General features: G+C 43.0%; 1 pseudogene; it reads left to right on the top strand.

The window, feature by feature from the left end:
- The first annotated feature begins 12,936 nt into the window (after window positions 1-12,936).
- On the top strand, window positions 12,937-15,832 carry LOC113606270 (vomeronasal type-1 receptor 2-like; annotated as a pseudogene).
- The last annotated feature ends 401 nt before the right edge of the window (window positions 15,833-16,233 follow it).

Here is a 16,233-nt window from a genome sequence, read left to right as displayed (position 1 = left end):
CCCACTCACTGTTAACACCATTGGGGACACCTTCTGTACTATTCCTTTGGGACAGTTTCTTGGCCATTAACACCAGGCTGGGAGACTGACTACTTTGGCAGGGATACATCTGAAGTAGTAAGTACAAATCTTGATGAAATTGCACGGTGGGTTTTGACAAAGGAAGGAAACTTCTGGATAGCTAACTACTGCTCCGGTGGCAGGTGCTATAACCATGGAAGTGGCTGCTCCAGTAAGGGCTATCTCACAGGCAGGAGCCCCTTATCCCAGGGGAAAGCGCACCCGAGGGTGAGGAGAGAGAGGCCCCCACCAAATTCAGGAGCTCCTTCTCTGTACCCCAAGGGGCCCAGTCTTGGACCAGCGAGCACCCGCAGTGGCGTAAGTCACCAGCCAACTGCCCCTACCGTTCTGCCTCTGAGAGGAAGTTCCTGACGGAAATCGAGGAAACGTAGAAGTCCGTGTGCCTTGCTCAATGCCTGATCTAAGTCTGGCAGAAGATCAACTGGGAAGTTTTTCTGAGGACCCTGAACTTTTCACGAAGGAGTTTACCCGGTTAATGCGATCTTCTGATCTCACTTGGGGGGATTTGCAGAGTTTATTATCCCGTGCTGCACCCCAGAGGAAAAACAGCCTATAACATTGCCAGCCAGCCACAGCCCAACAGGGCCAGTCCCTACACCGGGTGGGGAACAACGCTGTCCCCGATGCCTTATCAGGTAAATTCTACTGATAGGGACGGATGAGACCATATGATTGTTCAATAGAGGCTATGAAACGATATACAGTGAAACCTGTCAATTATGAACAAGTGAAAGAAGTCCAACAGGGGTCAGATGGAAATCTGATCGTATTTCAAGAAAAGTTAATAGAAGATTTTTAAAAGTACATAAATGTGGATCCGTCCTCCCCCAAGGCACAGGCCCTTTGGCTATACACTTCACAGCCCAGTCTGCCCCAGACATCGGGCACAAGATTCAAAAGGCAGCTGCTGGCCCTCAGACCCCTATGAGTGATTTGCTCCAATTGGCTTATTCAGTTTTCAATAATAGGGATACGGCCGAAAAGGCTGAACGCACCTAGAGAAATATATACAAAAGGCCCAAATGATGGTAGTGGCTTTGTCCATTCAGAGCCCCCCGAAGGGGAGGCCGGCCTTTCTGGGCCAATCTGGCTGTGGTGGACCACAAGGCCCGTGGGTACCCAGACAGGACCAGTGTGCCCTGTGTGGACCAAAGGGACACTGGAGGAACGACTGTGACACGCGCCCTTTACAGACAGGGCATTGGAGGAGGGAGTGCCCCAGACGCCAGAGAGTGACGGGGGCCTTTGATGGTTTCACAATCAGAACACTGAGGGGGCTCGAGGCTGAAAGTGGCTCTGCCTACAGATACCATGTACATAACTAGTGTCGAGCCTTGGGTGGTCACTAAGTGGTGGGCCATGATAGAATTTCTCATAGACACCGGTGCAACCCTTTCAGTCTTAACCAAAAGGATTAGAAGCCTTAACAAGCATAAGAAATATGTAATGGGAGTGTCGGGAAAGAGACGGGGGCACACTTTCCAGGAACCCCTTTTGTGCAACAGCAACGGCCGGTCGTTTCTACATTGCTTTCCGTTTGTGCCTGACTGTCCCCTCTCTTTAGTGCAAGGGACTTACTAAATTAGGGGCCACCCTGTCTCTCGAGGGACAAGGAAGCCACCCTTACCACCAAATGATATTAACAAGAAACATGATTAAATCTATAACTGAGATAAAAGACTCAACAGAGGGCTTCCCTGGTGGCGCAGTGGTTGAGAGTCCGCCTGCCAATGCAGGGAACGCGGGTTTGTGCTCCAGTCCGGGAAGATCCCACATGCCGCGGAGCGGCTGGGCCCGTGAGCCATGGCCACTGAGCCTGCGCGTCTGGAGCCTGTGCTCCGCAAAGGGGGAGGCCACAGCAGTGAGAGGCCCGCGTACCGCAAAAAAAAAAAAAAAAAGAGAGCAGGCTTGCTTAGCAATAAAACCATGCAACAGAAGCCTGAGACACGCCCCCAAACAATAAAACAATGGTGGCCTGAGACCCACATTCTGCCCAGTGAGCTCAGTAAGTTGATGACCCCTAGGACACACTCCTGCACACACTAAAAACAAAATATAAGGAAAAGGGGACATTATGCTGAAAGCTGAGATGACTTACCATATTTTAGTATATGTTACCACCTTTTTGCTCATTTCCCTTGCTCCACGACAGTCCCGGCTTGACCACGTAGGGACAAGAAAATTGCCCCTCTGGACGTGGAGGAGTTTTCCCTTGATTATATAAAACTGTAGCTAAGTTCCCAGGGTGGCACCCTCTCACCCGCCCCGGAAGCCTCACCAACGTCCCTATCTATCACTTTGCCTCTCACTGCATTCTTTCTGCGCTGAGAACCAGAGCTCCTGGGAGCCCCCTAAGACACATTTCTGCAGCATCAAAATGCCTCGAGCCACAGGAAATTTCAGGTATCTGCTTGTGTTTGTGGACACTTTTTCAGGATGGGTGGAGGCCTATCCCACCCAGACAGAGAAAAAGCCTCTGCAGTGGTTAAAGCCCTCAAGGAAATTATCCCCTGATGTGGACTCTGCCTAACACCCTTCAAAGTGATAACGGGCCTGCTTTTCTCTTGAGCAACACCCAACAAGGGTCTAAAGCCCTGCAAATTAATTGGAAGCTACCATTGAAAAAGGAGCATTGCTGGGACTTCCCTGGCAGTCCAGTGGTTAAGACTCCGAGGTCCCAATGCAGGGGGCATGTGTTCGATCCCTGGTTGGGGAACTAAGATCCCACATGCCACGCAGCCAAAAAGAAACAAGACCCTACTCCTGAAAGGCCCAGATAGCAATGGGTTGGTGAACGCTTAGAAGACAAGGTTGCTCACTGGACCTGGGAATGAGCATTCCTAGTACTGTGGGACAAATTGGTCACAAAATGCCTCCCAAATGTTGGATGAAATTAAGACCGAAAGGGAACAGATTGTAAAAGAATGTTGCCCATCATCCAGTTCTACAAGATTCAAGACATTAGCCACCGCGGTCACTGACCTGCAGCCACCCTGACAGGAATTCCGGGCAGAGAGCAGGATGAGGCACTGGGAAAACTGGCAGAACCGGCCTTCAGATAGTCAAGCGCTTGCAGGAAAAATTTTTATGAACCTGGGTTCTTACATCTTACCATAGTTAGCAAAGCACTAAAACCATTAACTAAGCTATGTGTTCCTCAAGCACAGCAGTTACCTTCTTCCAAGATGCGTGCCTGACTGCCTGTGCCCCTTCCCAGCATCAGCTATACGCCAGCCTTCCCCCTTCCCTCTTCAGCACAGTTCTCACAGCTCTCTAAGGGGCTGTCTCCGGGGTTATAAACCTCAGCTTGGCAAAAATAAGTTTTTCACTTCTTTCTTAGATTGACTATTGATTACTTTCCGCTGATTACACATTTTCCAGCGGGGTGGAATTTCAGACGGAAGAACACTGGGTGTCACAAGGCTGGCCCAGGTCACCTCTCCCTACACGGGGTGAGGGGAAGGGCTGACTAGGAAGGGGAGGCCTGCGGAGCAGAAGGACCGGCCTGAGGAGACGCGAGGACAGAGGGGCGGGGAGGGAGGGGGTCTCAGGAGAGGGGCGGGCTCTCCAGAACCCCAGGACCAGGGAGAGGACGTGGGCTCTCCAGGAGCGGGGCGACCGGCGCTGCTCTCAAGGGGCCGAGAGGGCCAGGCTGGGGGGGTGCGAATCCACCTTGTGGAAGGGGACGTTACATGGCGGGGCGGGGGAGGTCGTAAAGGGTTTTATGGAGGAAAACGACCCTGAAGGCGATGTCTACGTGAGACCGAAAAGCTGAAGGAGGCAAATACACACATCATATCAATAATATTAAGCCATCGTTTACACATCGTAACTCTCCACCCGTTACCTCTCTTACTCCTATCATTAAATCCCCAAATCATTTTAGGACCTTATACTGTAAGTATACTTTAAAAAAGAACCAAACAGTAGATTGTGAATCCAGTAACAGAAGACTAAATCTTATTTACCAAAAAAGTATGCAAGAACTGCTAATTCACGTGTCCATACCTGTTAGGATGGCTTTTTCAAGCTTCTAAAGGACAGTAGTTATCCACTGGTCTTGGGAACCAAAAAACTGGTGCAACTCCAAGTAAAAATAATAACTTACCTTCTTCAGTCACACTATTCATACTAACAATGCCTATTACAACAACAAACTCCAACATTTACAAAAGTAATGTATAACCACCCCATGTGAAAACCACTATCTCACATGCTTTTATCACCAGCCTAATTCCAACAATACTTATTCTTACAGAACAAGAAATATCTCAAACTGACTGAATCACAATCCAAACCTTATTATCACTTAGCTTCACAATAGATTATTTCTCAATGTTTGTGCTGGTGGCACTAATTTGTCACATGATCTAGTATGGAATTTTCAATATGATACATACACTCAGATCCTAATATTAATCAATTTTTAAAATATTTACTGTTTCTTATCACAATACTAATTCTTTTCCCCGACCAGGGATGCAACCCAGGCCCTCGGCAGCGAAAGCACGGAGTCCTAACCACTGGACTGCCAGGGAGTTCCCACAATACTAATTCGTGTTCCCACTAACAATCTTCTCCAACTTTTCACTGGATGGGAAGGAGTCAGAATTATGTCTTTTCTACTTATTAGGTGATGACGTGACAGAGCAGATGCAAATACGGCCGCTCTTCAAACAATTTTATGCAATGCACTGGAGACACTGGATTCATCGTATCAACAGCATGATCTCTATTCAACAAATCTTTATACTTAATCTAAATCACCCAAATCTACCCGATAGGACTTGTATTAGCCGCAACTGGAAAACCCGCCCGAATTGGCCTCCACCCATGACTTCCCTCAGCAATAGAGGGTCCTACTGCCATCTCAGCCCTACTCCACTAGAGCACAACAGCTGTAGCAGGCATCTTCCTACTTATCTGCTTTTACCCTTTAATAGAAAATAATACATTTATCCAAACAATAACATCATGTGTAGGAGCTATCACCACATTATTTACAGCAATATGTGCTCAATTGTTGCTTTCTCCACTTCGGGTCAAGTAGGCCTTATAATAGTAACAATCGGCATTAACCAGCCTCATCTAGCATTTCTCCATATTTGCACACACGCCTGTTTCAAGGATATACCATTCATATGCTCTGGATCGATTATTCACAGTCTAAATGATAGATAAGACATTCGAAAAGTAGGAGGCCTATGTAACGCAACGCCCTTCACCACAACAGCCCTCGTTATTGGAGGTCTCACGTTAACAGGATACCACTCCTCACAGGTTTCTATTCTAAAGATCTTATTATCGAATCCGCTAACATGCTGTATACCAACACCTGAGCCCTCTTAATAACCCCCATCGCCACATCCTTCACAGCTGTGGGTAGCACTCACGTTATTTTCCTCCCACTCTGAGGACAACCGTGCTTGTCCAATTAATGTTAATTAATGAAGACAACCCGCTCCTAATCAACTCCATCACACGTCTATTAGCTGGAAGCAGTTTCTCCGGATTTCTTATCTCCAACAACATTTCCCCAACAACAATCCCACAAGTAACCGTGCCTCCTTACTCGAAGCCAACTGCCCTTGCCGTGACCGTCCTAGGCTTTATTCTAGCACCTGAAATCGACCTTGCTGCAGAAAATTTAAAACCTAATTATCCCTCAAACTTCTTCAAAATCTCAAAACTCTTAGGGTATTTTCCCATTATACACCACTTTCAGCAAGCCAAAAATCAGCATCTTCCCTACTGGATTTAATTCGACTAGAAAATATCTTACCAAAACCCAATTATCTTATTCAAATAAAATTTTCTACACTTGTGTCAGACCAAAAAGGCCTAATCAAACTATACTTCCTTTCATTCCTCATTATCCTTACCCTAAGCATAATAGTATTTAATTACCATGAGTAACCTCTATAGTAACTATAAGCAATGACCAACCAGTAACAATTACCTTGAATCAACTACCATAACTATACAATGCCGCAATATCTATAGCCTCCTCACTAAAAAATCCAGAATCACCTGAATCATAAATTACTCAGTCCCCCAGTCCATTGAACAAATAAAATTTCTACTTCCTTGTCCTTTAAAGCACAGAAAATTCTATCACTTCATCCATTTTCTATTGTAAATTCTATCATTAATTCCAGAACAAATACCTAAAACAGTTTTATTTGAAACTCAAATTTCAGGATACTGCTCAGTAGCCACAGCTGTTGTATAACCAAATACTACTAACATTTCTCCTAAAGAAATTTTAAAAACACCATTAAACCCAAAAGCAAACCCCCAAAATTCAACACAATTCCACAACCAACACCACCACCCACAATCAACCCAAGTCCACCATAAACAGGTGAAGGTTTAGAAGAAATTAATTATAAAACTAATTATATAATTAATTAAAATTAATTATAAAACTAATTACAAAACTAATTATAAAAATAGTACTTAAATACAATGTATGTTACCATTATTCTTACATGGAATCTAACCACGGCCAATGACATGAAAAATCATCCCTGTATTTCAACTATAAGAACACTAATGACCAACATCTGAAAATCACACCCACTAATAAGTTATCAACAAGGCAGTTCATTGATCTTCCAGCTGCATCAAACATCTCATCATGATGGACCTTTGGTTCTCTCTTAGGCATTTGTTTAGTTCTGCGCATCCTGACAGGCTTATTCCTAGCAATACATTATACGTCAGATACAGTAACTGCATTTTTATGAGTAACACCTATCTACCAAGATGTAAACTAGAATCACATGCAAATGGAGCTTCCATGGTTTTTATTTGCCAATTCATTTACGTAGGACGAGGCTTATACTACAGATCCTATACCTTTTCTGAAACATGAAATACTGGAATCATTTTACTATTTACAGGTATAGCCACAGCATTCATAGGCTATGTATTACCTTGAGGACAAACAGCGTTCTGAGGAGCAACAGTTACTACCAGTCTTCTCGGAGCAATTCCCTGTATCGGCACAAGCCTTGTGGAATGAATCTGAGGCGGTTTTTCAGTAGACAAAGCAACTCTAACACAATTCTTTGCCTTCCATTTTACCCTCCTCATTACAGCACTAGCAACTGTTCACTTATTATTCCTTCCAGAAACGGGCTCTAATAACCCCACAAGAATCTCATATGACATAGACAAAATCCCATTTCACCCCTACTATACAAAGACATCCTAGGTGTCTTATCGTTGATTCTAATCTTAGTATTATTCTCATCTGACCTGCTAGGAGACCCAGACAACTACATCCCAGCAAATCCCCTTAATACACCACCACATATCAAGCCAGAATGATACTTCTTATTCGCGTATGCAATTCTACGATCAATTCCCAATAAACTTATAGGAGTACTAGCTCTAATTTTTTCAGTCTTAATCCTAGCTTTCACCCAGTACTCCATACATTGAAACAACGAAGCATAACATTCCAACCCCTCAACCAGTGCCTATTTTGAGTACTAGGAGCAGACCTATCGACACATGAATCGGAGGACAAACCCTAGAGCACCTGTTATTATCGAACAACAAGCATCCATTTTGTTTCTTTTAAATTCTAGCTCTAATACCAGTAACTAGCATCACTGAAAATAATCTCCTAACATGAAGAGTCTTTGTAGTATATTACCCTGGTCTTGTAAACCAGAAAAGGAGAACAACAGACCTAAGACTCAAGGAAGAAACTCCACTATCAGCACCCAAAGCTGAAATTCTACTTAAATTATTTCCTGAACATTTGTTACGGGACACTTACAAAATTAAGTACCATCTCGGTATTAAAATGACTTCTTTTTTCTATAAGTTACTACGTATTTCGTGCATTATATGCATTACCTCTGGATTTTACACCAAAGGGAAATCAGACCCCAGGCCTCTCACGGCCACAACTGAATTAACTTGGGGTGGGGGACCGGATATTTTAAGGTCCGTAGCGACGCCAGACCTCGGATACGGAGTGGGGACCACCAGGCGCAGGTTTAACTAGCAAAGAACGGTTAACTCACACTCCCCACCGCGGCGTCAGCTCCGTGTTCTCTGCTTCGGGATCTGCAGCAAACTGCGCGACCGTGGAGTAGAGACGCTAGAAGCGGCTGGGGGCGGGGCCTGAGCAGAGCGCCACGGGGAGGGGCGGGGCCTGAGCAGAGCGCCACGAGGGGGGGCGGGGCGTGGGCCCAAGCCAGCGCCTGGAGCGTTAGAGGGCGGGACGGGGCGGGCGCTGCACGTTCCTCCGTTTGATCCTGTCTGGGTTTAGAAACGCTTGAGGGTCTTGCGTTGCACCATTGCTTCCTCCTTGGTTTAACAGTTTGTAACAGTTTTAAGGTAAAAGCTTAAAGTAGTGTGGGATACTTATGTTGGTCTGGGAACTGCAGTCTCGGCGGGGGCTTGATGAGGGGTGGTGTTTGGACCCAGGAACATTCCTGCAATTAGAGTTAATTTAAGCAGTTTAAGGAAACAGGAGCTGGATCTGTCTGTGTAGGGATTACAAACTATGTGAAACACAGAGCCCTTAGAATGGGCTATTTCATACTAACACCGGTAAGGACAAAAATGTTGCCGTGCCATTCCAGTTCTACAAGGATCAAGCTCATTGGTCACTGCAGTGGCCCTGAGTGTGTCATACAAATACAAATGGGGAAGCGCAATTCGGTGAAGGAAACAGGAGAAAATTGCCAGGATGGGAACATATTTACAATGATTGAGGAACAGCCATAATTATTGTGTGGCTTGGTGAGGTGTGATATTAATTTTCTATTGGAGACATTTAAAATTTGGGACTTCTTGTAGTTACAATTTTTTTATTTTTCAGGACTTAAAAAGCCACCCTATATAAATAGGCTGTGTATACTTCTGCATGTTGAGTCTTCGTTTTAAAAATGATATAATTCCCTAGAGAGCTTAAGATATAAGTAATGGATCCAAAATCATGACTACGTGTTTGAAGGACACACAGACATGTTTCTTTATAGCATCCTCAGTATTGCCGAGAAGACATGGGGATGGGGCAGTATAATGAATTAATGGAAAGATAGTTAATATCATTTGTCAAAATTGCCTGAGAGACTTGATCCCAGGACTAGTTATATACACACTTTTCCTGTATCGACCCCTGTAGCTATGTAGGGGTATGTTGCTAGTTCCACTTATGAATGCATGACAAGTAAAGTAAGTGGACGCTTTTAAGCCTCAGTTTTTCCTTCAGTGTCAATGTCATCAATTTTTTTTTTTTTTTTGCAGTATGCGGGCCTCTCACTGTTGTGGCCTCTCCCGTTGCGGAGCACAGGCTCTGGACGCGCAGGCTCAGCGGCCATGGCTCACGGGCCCAGCCGCTCCGTGGCATGTGGGATCTTCCCGGACCGGGGCACGAACCTGTGTCCCCTGCATCGGCAGGCGGACTCTCAACCACTGCGCCACCAGGGAAGCCCTCATCAAAATATTTTAACGTATAATAAGACACTGTACTTTCGAATCAAATTGCAACACAATCTCATATCACTTGTATTTCCCCTGAATGAGTACAAGACCTACTGACTGCCAATTATTTCCAGTTTTATTTTTCCAAGCAAGAGCAATCCTGTCTCGCAACAACATGGATTGACCTAGCGCTCAACATGGATTGACCTAGCGATCATCATGACTAACTTAGTAAAGTTAGTCAGAAAGACAAATACCATATGCTATCACTTATATGTGGAATATAAAATATGACACAAATGAACTTATCTACAAAACAGAAACGGACTCACAGACATAGAGAACAGACTTGTAGTTGCGGGGGGTTAGTAGATGCAAACTATTATATATAGATTGGATAAACAACAAGGTCCTACTGTGTAGCACAGGGAACTATATTCAATACTCTGTGATAAATCATAATGGAAAAGAATATGAAAAAGAATATATATATGTATAACTGAATCACTTTGCTGTACAGCAGAAATTAACATTACAAATCAACTATACTTCAATAAAATAACTTTTTTTAAAAAAAGAGTAATTCCTGTGTCACCACTGCCTAATACCTGAGTACCAGATTGACTTTTCCGTATGCATTATGTCCCAAATTTTATAGTAATTGAGATACGAAATCAAAATGTGACACTCCATGAGAAGTCAGCAAACATTTCTGTAAAGGGGCAGATAGCAAATCTTTTATTCTTTGTAAGCCAGACTGATTCTGGTACAACTATTCTACTCTGCCCTTATTAGGTCCATAGTACCTAAACATAAGTGTATTCTAATTACATTGATACGGCATTTAAAAACAGATGGCAGGTTGTATTTGGCTCCTGTTCTGTAGGTTGCTGAGCCGTGACCTACACAAAGGAATGAAGGGCACCAGAGACAGTAACTACACGGGTAAATACATAAGCCATACCTTTCTTATTTTTAAGTTTCTTTGAAATATAATTGTTTAAAAAACTTAACCATCTAGTTTGGGTTTATAGTATATGTCAAAGTAAAATCTATGATGATGACCACACAAAGGGCAGGAGTGGAGAAATGGAAGTATATGTGTGTAAGGGTCAGATGCTCTATAGAAAGTAGCACGAAAGTCCTTGAATATAGACTGTGGTAAGCTGTATAGTAAAACCCCTAGAGCAAACACTTAAAGTTACAGCTAACAGTGATGAACCGAAAAAGGAGTTTAAACAAACCCATAAAAAAATTCAGTTATTTTACAGAAGACAGAAAAAGAGGGGAAATAGTGGAAAATACAAAGCAGACAATATAAAACCAATAGCATGATAATAATTTAAATCTAACTATATAATTATCTCTTTCAAACCAAATGGCCTAAAGACCCCAATTGAAAGGCAGACATTGTCAACTAGATTTTTAAAAGAGAGATGACACTATGTTTCCCACAAGAAATGCACTCTGAAAATTAAAGGACACAAAATAAAAGCATGGAAAAAAGATAAACCATATCAACACTCTTCAAAATAGAGTGGCTATTGTAAGATCAAGGTAGATTGAGGAGCAACTAATAAGACCGGGGATAATGAAATCTAGTTCATAATCATAAAGGGATTTAAGTTCATCAGAATGACATGACAATCATAAAAACTATGCATCCAGCAGCAGAACTTCAAAACCCTCGGAAAAAACTGACAAGATTGCAAGGAGAAATAAATAAACCCACACTTACGGTTAAGGTGGGTAAGGAAAAAAAAAAGGTCATTGAAAGTGTACCAGTCAGCTTTCTACAAGTTTTCCTGTGGTAACAAATATCCCTGAATTCTTACTGCCTTACAACAACAAACATTTATTTCTTGCTCATATGATATCTATCATTATTCACCTCTTGCTAGTTTCTCTAACTTGATTCTGGGATTCAGGGTAAAATTCCAGTGTATCTGGGATCTACCATTCTTGCAGCAGGAAGAGAAGGTTCAAAAAAGCAAACAAAGGTTTTGAAAGCTTCCATTTAAAGTTGAAACATACCATTCTACTCACACCAGGAACTCACAAAGCCAATCTTGCATAAAACGGGCAGGGAAGTGCAGTCCTCTCAAAGGGAAGGAAGGGTTGGTTGCCTAAGTCAACTGGCCGAGTTTGATATCAAAGGGCAGACATGTATGATCTCACAGGATGGTGATAAATGACTGGAAATTATAGTACAATATATGTTAGTGCAGCTTCTATCAGAAATAATTTGTCTGTCCTTTGTTCACACAAAATATATTTACTCTGGTCCCAGAGGAAGGAAAAAACATTTCTACCTAGACATGAGTTCAATCACAAATGAGAATTTCATAGTAATCTCATGAGATTCCTCTGAATTCAGAGCCCCATGTGGAGCTCTCCTCACTCATAACACATAATGGTGGAACAGAGAAATAAAATCTCAATAAACACTCTCATTTAGAAGAAAGAAAGAAAAGAGGTACCCAGTAGTCTCGGGTCCACAGCAAATGTGCAGTTCTGCTGGGCAGATGTAGTGAGGGCGCTGGTCTGTGGGGGCAGGAATGACAAAGGACCCTTTTCTTGAATCCAGCTCTTTCCCAGAGAACGGACATGCAGTGGTTTGTATTTCGTTGCTCTTGCCTTCACCTAGTTACATCTAACAGAGTATTGGAAATGTTGCCTTCCTTGTGCAATGGGCTGCTTGCTCCGGTTACTCCCTTCGCATGAATATTTACAGTCCCAAAGATTATCGGTTTAATTGAAAAAAATAAAACTGAAAACCCACTATCAAAACTACCAAAGAAAATAGGAGAGGGACTTCCCTGGTGGTCCGGTGGTTGAGACTCCAGACTCGCAAGGCAGGGGGTCCGGGTTCCATCCCTGGTCAGGGAACTAGATCCCACATGCACGCCGCAACTAAGAGCCTTCATGCTGCAACTAAAAGATCCTGCATGCCACAAGGAAGATCCCGTGTGCCGCAGCTAAGACCAGGCGCAGCCAAATAAATAAATAATTTTTTTTTAAAAAAGAAGGAAAATAGGAGAAATACAAATAACTAATATCAAATGAAACAGGGAACATTACTACTGTTAAAAAGAAAACCACAAAAAAAAAAAAAAAAAAAAAGAAAACCACAGGCCAAAATGGAATCACTCATGCTAGGCCACACCACTAAACTGGGGCTTGAGGGACTTCCCTGGCGGTCCAGTGGTTAAGACTCTGCACTTCCACTGCAGGGGGCACAGGTTCGATCCCTGGTGGGGGAACTAAGATCCTGAATGCCATATGGTGTGGCCAAAAAACCCCCAAAAAACCGGGTCTTGATAACTTAACTGAAGCTTCAACCTCCTCCAGAAATGCTGTCTTAACAGGTCAGTCAAGAATTTTCTGGTCTGCGCCAGTGAGGTCATGCGTCACGTGGGCCCTCTCCATTTTCCAAAGGAACATGAGGTCCTCTGCCACACAGACCCCTTCTGTCCACCACAGGTGAGTGACCTAAGCCTGAAGTTATCTTTTTTGTTTATGACTTCTTGCCTCGCCTTTAAAAAAACCTCTCCTTTTCTGTAGCCCTTTACAGCTCCCCTCTCCTCACTGTACAGGACGCTGCCCTATTCATTAATCAATCAATGAAGCCAATTAGATCTTTAAAGTTTATTCAGTTGAATTTTTGGTTAACACTACAGAGGGACTTCCCTGGTAGTCCAGTGCTTAAGACTTCGCCTTCCAGTTCAGAGGATGAGGGTTCGACCCCTGGTTGGGGGACTAAGATCTCACATGCCACGGGGCAACTACTGAGCCCACGCACTCTAGCGCACTCCACAACTAGAAAGAAGCCCGCTCACCACAACGAAGCGCCTGCACACCACAAGGAAAGATCCGCAACTAAGACCTGACGCAGCCAAATTAATTAATTAATTTTAAAAAATGGTCCATATCAAAAAAAAAACGACTTAAAAAAAAAAGAACTACAGGGCTTCCCCGGTGGCTCAGTGGTTGACAGTGAAAGACATCAGCAAATATTCATTATCCACTTTAGCTGTCTTCCTTGTGGATTTTTGCTCAGAAATTTGGAAAAACAATAAAAGAGATCACACCCTCCCACCCCCACCCCCCCCAAAAAGAAATGAGGCAATGACCATTTCAGAAAAAAATTAGCATTATGTTGTGGGTTTCAGAGCAAACGATCTGGGACTTGACAGTCTGCAGCTTCAGATGTATCTTCTGATATTTCTCTGTTAAGAATAAATGTTTTAACGTCAACCCCAGGCTCACACCAAATCTAATATTTAAACTTATTCATTGCACTTGTTTCCATGACTTCTGGGTATCATTTGGAATACTTGTATTTGAGTCTATTTCAATAATTATTATATTGTTCCTCACAGAGTTTCATTTACTCCTCCTTCATTGTTAACCAATTATATCCTATGTAATCAATAATAGTTTAATCTCTATTTTAGTGTTTTGTCTCATACATGTTTCAAAGCCCAGAGATTAGCCCATCATATTATAGTACAAAGATTCTGTTGGTTGCTCTCATTTTATGCTTGTTCTTGGGATAAGGACAAATGCATCTCTGTTACCACCATCACATCAAACCATTATTGCCCCTATAAACCCAACACTTGGTCTGGGATAATCTTTTTTATAGGATTTTATGGTAGTTGGTGCATTATTATCTTATTTGCATTTCAAAGATTTATTCATAGGTAACATTGGCCTATAAAATAAACTTATAATTATAAAATTGCCCCATCACATTATTAATGAAGATAAAACCACTTAAGTATGGCAAAGGACATCAGTAAAAAAAAAAAAAAATACAGATGTTGAGGACGTGAAGAGTAAAACTGACTACCTTTCTTCATGTAGGATCCTGGTGAAGAGGCTTGTCTGCAGCTAGAAAACACAGATGCAGTTTCTGATGTTGCCACCTAGGGGGACGCGAGTTGGGATGGTTCTTATAATCTGTACTTAGGGTCGCCTCGTCTGGAAAATGACAACAACAGTACTTATCTCAGAGTTGAAGATTCAGTGTTGTTACATACAAAACAATATCACTTATGCAACCACTTGTTAATGGAAAATGGGAGTGTTTCTGAATGAAGAATAGTGAATTTCAATTGCCATGTCACCAATAACATAAAACTCACATATTCCTGCAGTGCCGTCTTACTCTGAATATGCATCTCAGTGTCTGGGAGGTGGCAGAATGGCCTCCAGGGATTTGGCAATAGGGGTTATCTCCTTATCACAGACTTGTAGTTGTAATCTTAGGGAATTTCTATTTTCTTTATCAGAATGTCATCATTCACCTCAGGGGATACAGGTTAAAATCCCTAGATTTGATTCTCAGTCACCTGATTTTTGCCAATACCTTGGTACTCCTTTCTAAAGGACTTCCCCACACAATGGCAGCCTTTGGGTTGAAACATTTCCTCAGTGACTTTGGATGCAAACTTGTTTTCTATGTTCACAGAGTGGCCACGGCTGTGTCCTTCAGCACCACCTGTCTCTTAAGTATCTTACAGGCCATCGTGATCAGCCCCAGGAACTCCACATGGACAAATGTTAAAGTAAAGGCTCCCAAGTACACTGGCTCCTTTATTTACCTGTGATGGATTTTGCACTTGCTTGTACATATAGTTGTTTTCACATGTGTCTGGTAAATGAGGCAACACAAACATCACAAAGCAAAACGATTTGGGATACTGCTCTAGTACTCTTCTTGACAAAACAACATCCACACTATTGGCAGCTTTTTCAAGCCCTCCTAGTACTTTGTCTTTTGGACTCATGATCTTGGCCAGTGGATACATGGTTTTCATTCTGTACACACACGACGACCAGCAAGTCTGACACATTCATAGGACCAACCATTCAACCGGATCCTTTCCTGAGACCAGAGCTTCCCAAAGGATCCTTGCCTTGGTGAGCACCTTTCTTTCTTTCTACATCCTCTGCCCCATTTTTGCAACTTATATGGTGATTTTCAATAATCCCAGTTAGTGGCTGGTTAACATCTCTGCACTAATGCATTCACATTTCCCCGCTGTCAGCCCCTTTCTTCTCATGAGTCCAGACACCAATGTACCCAGGCTCTGCTCTACCTGCTGTAGAAGGAATACCCAAGTCCCTAATCTGGTCAGAAAACTCTAAATTTTCTATTTGTATTCACAATAAAAGTCCTTTATTCATTCAGTTTTTGCTGTATTCAGCACTACAATGAGCAGTCACATCAGAGAGAGTGGTGAGCAACAGGCTGTCTTCAGAATTTAAAATATATTGGTTGGGGGCTTCCCTGGTGGTGCGGTGGTTAAGAATCCGCCTGCCAATGCAGGGGACACGGGTTTGAGCCCTGGTCCGGGAAGATGCCACATGCTGCGGAGCAACTAAGCCCATGCGCCACAACTACTAAGCCTGCGCTCTAGAGCCCGCGAGCCACAACTACTGAGCCCACGTGCCACAACTACTGAAGCTTGTACGCCTAGAGCCTGTGCTCCGCAACAAGAGAAGCCACCATAATAAGAAGCCTGTGCACCACAACAAAGAGTGGCCCCCACTCGCCACAACTAGAGAAAAGCTCATGTGCAGCAACAAAGACCCAATGCAGCCAAAAATAAATAAATAAATTTATTAAAAAAAATTTTTTTGTCTGTACAACCACTATGGAGAACAATATAGAGGTTCCTTAAAAAACTAAAA

This window comes from Aethalodelphis obliquidens, unplaced genomic scaffold (assembly GCF_003676395.1).
Source record: "Aethalodelphis obliquidens isolate GAN/ISIS:26980383/991018 unplaced genomic scaffold, ASM367639v1 scaffold43, whole genome shotgun sequence".
NCBI lineage: Eukaryota > Metazoa > Chordata > Mammalia > Artiodactyla > Delphinidae > Aethalodelphis > Aethalodelphis obliquidens.
The sequence above is the reverse complement of the archived record's forward strand: the minus strand, read 5'-3'. Positions and strand labels throughout refer to the sequence as shown.